We start from the raw sequence: 11,743 nt of genomic DNA, 5'->3' as shown, positions 1-11,743 counted from the left end.
CCTGAGTTCCGGCATCTTCACCTCAATCTGTTGTGGCTCCACCAGCTCCTTCAACACAGACACATCCAGCCTCTTCTCTCTCCAGACTATTCGTGGCCTCAGTCCCCCCATTTCCACCCCCCCATCCTCATCTTCACACTCACATCCTGTTATCACACCTGGGCCTTTCCCCACCTGCCTCTCCTCACTTCCATTCCTGTGACCCTCCCCTCCTCCCACCCCCTGGGGTGGCTTGTCCTCACCCCAAGAAGACAAGAGAAATCACTTCGCGCCATACCACCAGCTCCCCCCTGAAGCTCAGCCGTAGCTCCGATCTTACTTCCCTATGGGGGAGTCTCTGGTGCTTCTCACCGCCTGCTGGAGGGAGGTGGATTCCTGCCCCGGAATGGAAAGCCTTCTCTGGGGCCCTCTCTCCTTTATACCACATTCAACTCCAGGAATGTTGGGATACCTATTCTATGCACCTGCTCCCAATTTTCACACTCCTGTATCCTTGCTTACGCTGTTTCTTCAGCCCAGAACACGGTTCCCCTTTGCCTTTACCATTGAAATCATACCCTTCTTGTAAGGCATGGTTCAGAATCACCTGCTCCAGGAGGCGCTCTACGATCCTCCCAGGTGAAACGCATCTCCCCATCTCCATTACTGCTGCTGCCACCTGCCTCTCACCCCTACCTGGTGTGGCAGTCCATTGGGTCTGGCTGCCTCTCTGGCTGAATGTCTGCCCTAAAAAGCGGAAGAAGGTTTCACTCGACTTTGTTTTTTCCAATAGCGTCTACTAGAGGACCTTGCACACAGTAGGGCCTCAATGTCTGCAGGTTGAATTGGCTGAGAACTGCTAAGAACTTCTTCTCCCAGCCTCCCTAAAAGGGCTCACAAAAGCAGCAGCAAGCAGGGGTGGGGGAGGGTGTGGATTCTGGCGGGAATTCTTAAGATCTTATCTTCTCACCCATTATTTATGGTAACATAGTAGCCGCATCCAGAGAGATAGGAGTGTATGAAGTGTTCACATAACCACTTGTGAGACAGAAGTGTTTCCCAGGAGCTCCTCCTTCATCAGCAAGACAAGGCCCCCAAGCTAAGTCAGTGAAATAAAAACAATCGCTGACACTAAATGCAGTGTGGTATCCTGGACTGGACCCTGGAATAGACATGGCCAAGAAGATTAGATTTATTTATTTTTATTTTTATTTTTTTTTGGTGAGACAGACATTTACTCTTGTTGCCCAGGCTTGAGTGCAGTGGCACGATCTCGGCTCACTGCATCCTCCGCCTCCCAGGTTCAAGCAATTCTCCTGCCTCGGCCTCCCGAGTAGCTGGGATTACAGATATGTGACACCACGGCCAGCTAATTTTTATATTTAGTAGAGACAGGGTTTCACCGTGAAGAACATTAGATTTAAAGACAAACAAACATGGGGTGGCTAGCAAATATGTGTACACTGAAATGTACAGTCATTTATTTATTTTTTTTAGGCGTAGTCTCGCTCTGTCGCCCACGCTGGAGTGCAGTGGTGAGATCTCGGCTCACTGCAAGCTCCGCCTCCCGGGTTCCAGTGATTTTCCTGCCGCAGCCTCCGGAGTAGCTTGGATTACAGGCACCCTCCACCACGCCCGGCTAATGTTTGTATTTTTAGTGGAGATGGGGTTTCGCCATATTGGCCAGGCTGGTCTCAAACTCCTGACCTCAGGTGATCCCCCTGCCTCAGACTCCCAAATTGCTGGGATTACAGATGTGAGCCACCTCTCCGGCCAAAATGTACAGTCATTAATGAGAGTATTAATGAGCGTGTTTTGCTTTGCTTTACTTTTTTTTTTTTTTTTTTTTTGTACAGGGTCTTGCTCTGTCACCCAGGCTGAAGAGCAGTGGTGCAATCATTACTCACTGTAGCCTTGAACACCTGGGTTCAAGGGATCCTCACTTCAATCTCCCAAGTAGCTAGGGCTACAGGAACGGACCACGATGCCCAGCTAATCTTTTTTTTTTTTTTTTTTTTTTTTGAGGAGGAGTCTCGCTCTGTCGCCCAGGCTGGAGTGCAGTGGCGTGATCTCGGCTCACTGCAAGCTTCGCCTCCCGGGTTCCCGCCATTCTCCTGCCTCAGCCTCCGAGTAGCTGGGACTACAGGCTCCCGCCACCTCGCCCGGCTAGTTTTTTGTATTTTTAGTAGAGACGGGGTTTCACCGTGTTAGCCAGGAGGGTCTCGATCTCCTGACCTCGTGATCCACCCGCCTCGGCCTCCCAAAGTGCTGGGATTACAGGCTTGAGCCACCGCGCCCGGCCCTCTCTCTCTCTCTCTCTCTGTCTTTCTTTCTCTCTTTTCTTTCTTTCCTCTCTCTCTCTTTCTTTTCTTTTTTGAGACAGAGTCTTGCTCTGTCACCCAGGCTGGAGTGCAGTGGTGCAATCTCAGCTGACTGCAACCTCTGCCTCCTAGGCTCAAGCAATTCTCCCGCCTCAGCCTCCCAAGTAGCTGGGATTACAGGCATGTGCCACCGTACCCGGCTAATTTTTGTATTTTTAGTAGAGATAGGGCTTCATCATGTTGGTCAGGCTGGTCTCGAACTCCTGACCTCAAGTGATTCACCTGCTTCGGCCTCCCATAGTACTGGGATTACAGGTGTGAGCCACTGGGCCTGGCCAGTTTTTTTTCTTTTTAGTGAAAAGGTCTTGCTCTGTCGCCCAGCCTGAAGTGCCGTGGCACAGCCACAGTTCACTGCAGCCTCAAACTCCCAGGCTCAAGTAATCCTTCCACCTCGGTCTCCAGAGTAGTTGGAAACTACAGGCATGCGCCACTACACCCAGCTTCAATGCATGCATTTAATGCTCTAATTTTCTTTTCTTTTTCTTTTGAGACAGGGTCTCATTCTGTTGCCCAGGCTGACCGCAGTGGCGCAGTAACGGCTCACTGGAGCCTTGACCTCCTGGGCTCCAATGATCCTCCTACCTCAGCCTTCCAAGTAGCTGAGACTATAGGCATGCACCACCATGCCTGGCTGATTTTTGATTTTTTTGTAGAGATTGAGTCTTGAACTCCTGGGCTTAAGCAATCCTCCCACCTTAGCCTCTCAGAGTGCTGGGATTACAGGAATGAGCCACCACACGGGCCTAACGCTCTAACTTTCTAAAAAAATTTTAGCTGTGTCCCATATAATTTGACATGCTGTATTTTCATTTTCATTGAGTTATTTTATTTTATTATTTTTGGAACAGAGTTGGCTCTGTTGCCCAGGTTGGAGTGCAGTGGTGTGACTGTGCCTCAGTGCAATCTCCACCTCTCAGGTTCAAGCAATTTTCCTGCCTCAGCTTCCTAAGTAGCTGGGATTACAGGTGCGCGCCACCAGGCCTGGCTAATTTTTGTATTTTTAGTAGAGACAAGGTTTCACCCTGTTGGCCAGGCTTGTCTCGAACTCCTGACCTCAAGTGATCCGCCTGCCTCCACCTCCCCAAGTGTTGGGATTACAGGCGTGAGCCACTGTGCCTGGTCTAATTTTTGTATTTTTGGTAGAGACAGGGTTTCACCATGTTGCCCAGGCTGGACTCAAACTCCTGAGCTCAAGTGATCTGCCTACTTCAGCCTCCCAAAGTGCTGGGATTACAGGCATGAGCCACCGCGCCCAACAGGGCTACTTTGTTTTTACCCTCTTCCTGTCCACCCTATTTTCACCATCTGTTTTAAGAAACTTCCTCTTTGGCCAGATGTGGTGGTTCACACCTGTAATCCACCACTTTGGGAGGCCAAGGCGGGTGGATCACCTGAGGTCAGGTGTTCAAGCCAGCCTGGCCAACATGGCAAAACCCTGTCTCTACTAAAAAATACAAAAATTAGCCAGGGCATGGTGGCGCATGCCTGTAATCCCAGCTACTCTGGAGGCTGAGGCAGGAGAGTCGCTGGAACCCAGGAGGCAGAGGTTGCAGTGAGCCAAGATTGCGCCACTGCACTCCAGCCTGGGTGACAGAGTGAGACCCCATCTCAAAAAAAAAAAATAATAAATAAAAGGAGGTTGGCTGTATATGCTGTTCTGCACCTTAGCAATATATTCCTGAGCTTCTCCTATATTTGTCACACAAAAAAACCCCAAAAATCACAAAGCTGCCTCATTCTTTTTTATACTTGTGAAGTCTTCTGCTGGGTGACTATTCCACGGTTGTATTTGTCTACCCTCTACAGAGAGAATATTGGAAACTTTCCCATGTTTTGCTTTACAGACAATGCTCCAATGACTAGCAGAGATAACTGTGAGATAACTTCCCAGCGGTGGGAGAGCCAGGGCAAAAGCTAAACACATTTGTCATTTTCTAGATGTTTCTGCATCACCAGACTGTCTTATTCTGCTTCCCTCCTGCACTAGACAAGCTTGCCTCCTTCCCTATGGCCTTGGCAGATGACAGTATCAGTCTTTGAAATTGTGTCAATTTGATAGGTGAGAAATTGTATCTTACAGTGCTTAGAATTTTTTTCTTTTTATAAATTGGCTTAATCATTTTTTATATATCTAAGGATCAGCTGTATTTTTAATGTCCTTTCTCTACTTTTTCTTCCCCCCCGGATTTCTTAGAACCTTTTTTTTTTTTTTTTTTTTGAGACAAGGTCTCGCTTTGTCGCCCAGGTTGGAGTGCAGTGCTGCAATCTCAGCTCACTGCAACCTCTGCCTCCCGGGTTCAAGCTATTCTCCTGCCTCAGCCTTCTGAGTAGCTGGGATTCCAGGCGCCCACCACCACACTCGGCTAATTTTTTGTATTTTTGGTAGAGATGGGGTTTCATCATGTTGGCCAGGGGCTGCTTTCAAACTCCTGACCTCATGTCATCCACCCTCCTCAGCCCCTCAAAGTACTGGGATTACAGGGGTGAACCACAGCGCCAGGCCCAGAATCCATTTTGAAGTGGAGCCAACAGGATTTGCTGCTGGGTGTTGTGAGAGTCTGAGGAGTCATGAATGACCCACGGATGTTGGCTCGAGCAGCTGGAGGAAGTGACTTGCCATGAGCTATGGGCACAACCAGAGCTGGCTCTGTTGACTGTTTTATCTAATGCTGACCAGCCACTGACTTACTCTTCCTACAGATACACTGAGAGTATCACACCGAGGGTCCACGGCCTTCGCTGGTCTGAGACCAAGTGCCCTTTCTCTTGAAGTGTTTGCATAATGTCTGCTTCAATGCACTGTAGCTGGTGTTCACTGTAGAGTTTCACTCTGAGGAGGAATCTTATTCCACAGCTGTAGCTGCGCATGTCTACCCAAAGATATTCACTCGCTGTGTTACCGACTCCTAGCATTCCTTACGACTGTATGGCTTTGAACTTCATCTGAGGCTTCTACACTCGTGGCTTTGACTTGGCCCTGCTCTGCTACCTTTGGTGATTCTCAGGGGCTGGTACAATTCTTTTTTTTCTTTTTTTTCTTTTGGAGATGGAGTCTTGCTCTGTCACCCAGGCTGGAGTGCAATGGCTGTGATCTTGGCTCACTGCAACCTCTGCCTCCTGGGTTCAAGTGATTCTCCTGCCTCAGCCTCCAGAGTAGCTGGGATGACAGGCGTGTGCCACCACGTCCAGCTAATTTTGTATATTTAGTAGACACTTCACCATGTTAGCCAGGCTAACATGTAGGGATTTCACCATGTTAGCCAGGCTGATCTCGAACTCCTGACCTTAGGTGATCCCCCTGCCTTGGTCTTCCAAAGTGCTGGGATTAGGAGCATGAGCCACCGTGCCTGGCCCTTTTTTTTTTTGAGACAGAGTTTCACTCTTGTCGCCCAGGCTGGAGTGAAGTGACGCAATCTCGGCCCACTGCAACCTCTGCCTTCCAGTTTTCACGTGATGCTCCTGCCTCAGCCTCCCGGGTAGCTGTGGTTACAGGGGCCCACCCACCACGCCTGGCTAATTTTTTGTATTTTTAGTCGAGACGGGGTTTCACTGTGTGAGCCAGGATGGTCTTGATCTCCTGACCTCGTGACCCACCCGCCTCGGCCTCCCAAAGTGCTGGGATTCCAGGCGTGGGCGCTGGTGCCTGGCTGGTTTTTTTTTTGTTTTTGTTGTTGTTGTTGGGTTTTTTTTTTTTTTTTTTGTGAGAGACAAGATCACCCAGACTAGGGTACTGTGGAGCAGTCATAGCTCACTGCAGCCTTGAACTCCTGGGCTCAAGCCATCCTCTTGCCTCAGCCTCCTGAGTAGCTGGGACTACAGGCACACACTATTACACCAAATTTAGTAGCTTAAAATAGCACCCATTGTTAGCTCACAATTGGGTAGGACTGTAATGGATTGAATCGTGACTCGTTCCCCCAACTAAATTCACATGTTGAAGTTCTAACTCCTACTACCTCAGAATGTCATCTTATTCCGGGATAGTTTCTTCTCAGAGGTAAATAAGTTAAAATTAAGACATCAGGCTGGGTCATATTCCAATATGATGGATGTCCTTAGGAAAAAGGGAAATTTGCATGTACATATCCAGAGAGAACATCAAATAGAAATGATGTGGTTACTTATTCATTGAGTCGGAGTTTCACTCTTGTTGCCCAGAGTGGAGTGCAATGGCATGATCTCGGCTCACTGAAACCTCCACCTCCCAGGTTCAAGCCATTCTCCTGCCTCAGCCTCCTGAGTAGCTGGGATTACAGGTGCCCACCACCACACCCAGCTAATTTTTTCTATTTTTAGTAGACAGGGTTTCATCATGTTGTCCAGGCTGGTTTCAAACTCCTGACCTCAAGTGATCCACCATCCTCGGCCCCTCAAAGTACTGGGATTACAGGGGTGAACCACAGTGCCAGGCCCAGAATCCATTTTGAAGTGGAGCCAACAGGATTTGCTGCTGGGTGTTGTGAGAGTCTGAGGAGTCATGAATGACCCATGGATGTTGGCCCGAGCAGCTGGAGGAAGTGACTTGCCATGAGCTATGGGCACAGCCAGAGCTGGCTTTGTTGGCTGTTTTATCTAATGCTGACCAGCCACTGACCTTCTCTTCCTACAGATACATTGAGACTATCACAATGAGGACCCACCGGCTTCACTGATCTGAGACCAAGTGCCCTTTCTCTTGAAGTGTTTGCATAATGTCTGCTTCAATGCACTGTAGCTGGTGTTCACTAGTAGAGTTTCACTCTCAGGAGGAATCTTATTCCACAGCTGTAGCTGCGCATGTCTACCCAAAGATATTCACTCGCTGTGTTACCGACTCCTAGCATTCCTTACGACTGTATGGCTTTGAACTTCATCTGAGGCTTCTATACTCTGTGGCTTTGATGTGGCCCTCCTCTGCTACCTTTGGTGATTCTCAGGGGCTAGTACAATTTTTTTTTTCTTTTTTTTTCGAGATGGAGTCTTGTTCTGTTGCCCAGGCTGGGGTGCAATGACTGTGATCTTGGCTCACTGCAACCTCTGCCTCCTGGGTTCAAGCGATTCTCCTGCCTCATCCTCCAGAGTAGCTGGGATGACAGGCATGTGCCACCACGTCCAGCTAATTTTGTATATTTAGTAGAGACAGGATTTCACCATGTTAGCCAGGCTGATCTCGAACTCCCGACCTTAGGTGATCCCCCTGCTTTGGTCTCCCAAAGTGCTGGGATTAGGGGCATGAGCCACCGCGCCCGGCCCTTTTCTTTTCTTTTTTTTTTTTTTTTGAGACAGAGTTTCACTCTTGTTGCCCAGGCTGGAGTGAAGTGGTGCAATCTCAGCCCACTGCAACCTCCGCCTTCCAATTTTCAAGCGATTCTCCTGCCTCAGCCTCCTGGGTAACTGAGATTACAGGGGCCCACCCACCACGCCTGGCTAATTTTTTGTATTTTTAGTCGAGACGGGGTTTCACTGTGTTAGCCAGGATGATCTTGATCTCCTGACCTCATGATCTGCCCGCCTCGGCCTTCTCCAAAAGTGCTGGCATTACAAGTGTGAGCCACCGTGCCCAGCCTTTGTATTTTTTAGTAGAGACAGGGTTTCACCATGTTGTCCAGGCTGGTCTTGAACTCCTGACCTCATGATCTGTCCACCTTGGCCTCCAATGTGCTAGGATTATAGGTGTGAGCCTCAGCGCCCAGCTTTTTTTGTTGTTGTTGTTGGGTTTTTTTTGTGTGTGTGGGAGAGACAAGATCACCCAGACTAGGGTACTGTGGAGCAGTCATAGCTCACTGCAGCCTTGAACTCCTGGGCTCAAGCCATCCTCTTGCCTCAGCCTCCTGAGTAGCTGGGACTACAGGCACACACTATTACACCAAATTTAGTAGCTTAAAATAGCACCCATTGTTAGCTCACAATTGGGTAGGACTGTAATGGTTTGAGCTGTGACTTGTTCCCCTCACTAAATTCGCATGTTGAAGTTCCAACTCCTACTACCTCAGAATGTCATCTTATTTGGGGATAGTTTCTTCTCAGAGGTGAACAAGTTAAAATTAAGACATCAGGCTGGGTCATATTCCAATATGACGGGTGTCCTTAGGAAAAAGGGAAATTTGCATATACACATCCAGAGAGAACATCAAATAGAAATGACGTGGTTATTTATTTACTGAGTCAGAGTTTCGCTCTTGTTGCCCAGAGTGGAGTGCAATGGCATGATCTCGGCTCACTGCAACCTCCATCTCCCGGGTTCAAGCCATTCACCTGGCCCAGCTTCCCAAGTAGCTGGGATTACAGGTGCCCACCACCACACCCAGCTAATTTTTTCTATTTTTAGTAGAGATGGGGTTTCATCATGTTGGCCAGGCTGGTTTCAAACTCTTGACCTCAAGGGATCCACCCTCCTCAGCCCCTCAAAATACCGGGATTACAGGGGAGAACCACAGCGCCGGGCCCAGAATCCATTTTGAAGTGGAGCCAGCAGAATTTGCTGCTGGGTGTTGTGAGAGTCTGAGGAGTCAGGGATGACCCATGGATGTTGGCCCGAGCAGCTGGAGGAAGTGACTTGCCATGAGCTATGGGCACAGCCAGAGCTGGCTTTGTTGGCTGTTTTATCTAATGCTGACCAGCCACTGACCTTCTCTTCCTACAGATACATTGAGACTATCACAATGAGGACCCACCGGCTTCACTGGTCTGAGATCAAGTGCCCTTTCTCTTGAAGTGTTTGCATAATGTCTGCTTCAATGCACTGTAGCTGGTGTTCACTGTAGAGTTTCACTCTCAGGAGGAATCTTGTTCCATGACTGTAGCTGCACATGTCTACCCAAAGATATTCACTCGCTGTGTTACCGACTCCTAGCATTCCTTACGACTGTATGGCTTTGAACTTCATCTGAGGCTTCTATACTCTGTGGCTTCGACTTGGCCCTCCTCTGTTACCTTTGGTGATTCTCAGGGGCTGGTACAATTTTTTTTTTTTTTTTTTTGAGATGGAGTCTTGCTCTGTTGCCCAGGCTGGAGTGCAATGACTGTGATCTTGGCTTACTGCAACCTCTGCCTTCTGGGTTCAAGCGAATCTCATGCCTCAGCCTCCTAAGTAGTTGAGATTACAGGCGCCTGGCACCTTGCCCAGCTAATTTTTTTTGTATATTAAACAGAGATGGGGTTTTACCATGATGGCCAGGCTGATCTCTAACTCCTGATCTCAGGTGAACTGCCTGCCTTGGCCTCCCTAAGTGCTGTGATTCCAAGCGTGAGTCACTGCACCTGACCCCTCTCTGTGTTTTCACATCATCTTTCCTCTGTGTGTGTGTCTCTGTGTCCAAATTTCCCCTTTTTGTGAGGACACCAGTCATACTGGATTAAAGCCCACCCTAATAACTTCATTTTAACTTGATGACCTCTGTCAAACTTCCATTTCCAGGCTGGGCATGGTGCTCAGGCCTGTAATCCCAGCAGGTCGGGAGATCCAGGCAGGCAGATCACCTGAAGTCAGGAGTTCAATACCAGCCTGGCCACCATGGCAAAACCCCGTCTCCACCAAAAATACAAAAATTAGCTGGGTGTGGTGGCTGGAACCTGTAATCCCAGCTATTCGGGAGGCTGAGGCAGGAGAATCACTTCAATCCGGGAGGTGGAGGTTGCAGTGAGCCGAGATCGCACCAGTGTACTCCAGCCTGGGTGACAAAAGTAAGGCCCCATTAAAAAAAAAAAAAAGTCAACTCAGACTGTGCTGTCGTATTTATTCAGTAACTCATCAAAACATCTTCTAGGGGAATTACTACCACAGGAATTACTACTCTCCATCTGGTGTTGCTCTCCATTCGGCATTGCTACTTGTGTTCTTGGGAATGCCGCCTGACGGCTGTTAGTTTCCCAATTTGGGAAACGGACGTGAGGGCCCTCTGCTCGTGGAAGGTGCTGGTGGATTAACAGTCACCACCATCATTGGGGCCCTGTTGAGCTCAGCCCGGCCTCCTTGATGCTTCATGCGCGTGGCACACCCTCACTGCCTTTTCCTTGTCTTCCTCGCCCTGCCCTCATGCCTTCAAAGTGGTGGAAGCCATGGTCTGACTCCCACACTGGGTTTGGACGGGCAGGGATTGCCACTGAGCGGCCACGATTCTGAGAGGTGACAACGTGCTAGTAGCCCTCACTCGCTCTCCGCACCTCCTTGGCCTGGGCGTCCACTCTGGCCGTGCTTGAGGAGCCCGTCAGCCCACCACTGCACTGTGGGAGGCCCTCTCTGGGCTGGCCGAGTCCGGAGCCGGCTCCCTTTGCTTGCGGGGAGGTGTGGAGGGAGAGGTACTGGCGGGAACTGGGGCTGCGTGGGGCACTCACGTGCCAGCCTGAGTTCCCGGTGGGTGTGCACTCAGAGTGGCCCGGCCGGAGCACCCGGCCCCGGACAGTGAGGGGCTTAGAACCCAGGCCAGCAGCTGCAGAGGGTGCGCCAGGTCCCCCAGCACTGCCGGCCCACCTGTGCCACGCTGGAATTCTCACGGGAATTCGCCCCCTCCAGGAGGGGAGCTGCAACACACCATGCTGGAGCCTCCCCGACCGGCGCCACCCCCTGCTCCGCGGCACCTGGTCCCATGGACAGCCCAAGGGCTGAGGCGTGTGGGGGCACAGGGCAGGATTCACAGGCAGCTCCACCTGTAGCCCCACCAAGGCATCCACTAGGCGAAGCCAGCTGGGCTCCTGAGTAGGGTGGGGACTTGGAGAACTTTTATGTCTAACTGGAGGATTGTATATGCACCAACCAGCACTCTGTGTCTAGCTACAGGTTTGTGGATGCACCAATCCACCCTCAGTATCTAACTAATCTGGTGAGGACTTGGAGAACTTTTATGTCTTGCTGGAGGATTGTAAATGCACCAATCAGCACTTTGTGTCTAGCTCAGGATGGTAAATACACCAATCAGCTCCGTGTGTCTAGCTCAGGGATTATAAGCACACCAATCAGCAGCCTGTCAAAACGGACCAATCAGCTCTCTGTAAAACAGACCAATCAGTTCTCTGTAAAATGGACCAATTAGCTCCCTGTAGAATGGACCAATCAGCAGGATGTGGGTGAGGTCCGATAAGGGAATAAAAGCAGGCTGCCTGAGTCAGCAGCGGCAAGCCGCTCAGGTTTCCTTCCATGCTATGGGCTTTTTGCTGTTTCTCTTTTTCTCAAGAAATTTTGCTGCTCCTCAGTCTTTGGGTCTGTGCTGTCTTTATGAGCTGTAACACTCACTGCGAAGGTCTGCGGCTTCACTCCTGAGGCGAGCAATACCATGAACCCAACAGGAAAGAATGAACAACTGAGCCGGGCGCGGTGGCTCAAGCCTGTAATCCCAGCACTTTGGGAGGCCGAAGCGGGCGGATCACGAGGTCAGGAGATCAAGACCATCCTGGCTAACACAGTGAAA

This window comes from Rhinopithecus roxellana, chromosome 13, assembly GCF_007565055.1.
Source record: "Rhinopithecus roxellana isolate Shanxi Qingling chromosome 13, ASM756505v1, whole genome shotgun sequence".
Classification (NCBI taxonomy): domain Eukaryota; kingdom Metazoa; phylum Chordata; class Mammalia; order Primates; family Cercopithecidae; genus Rhinopithecus; species Rhinopithecus roxellana.
This window is presented reverse-complemented; position numbering follows the sequence as displayed.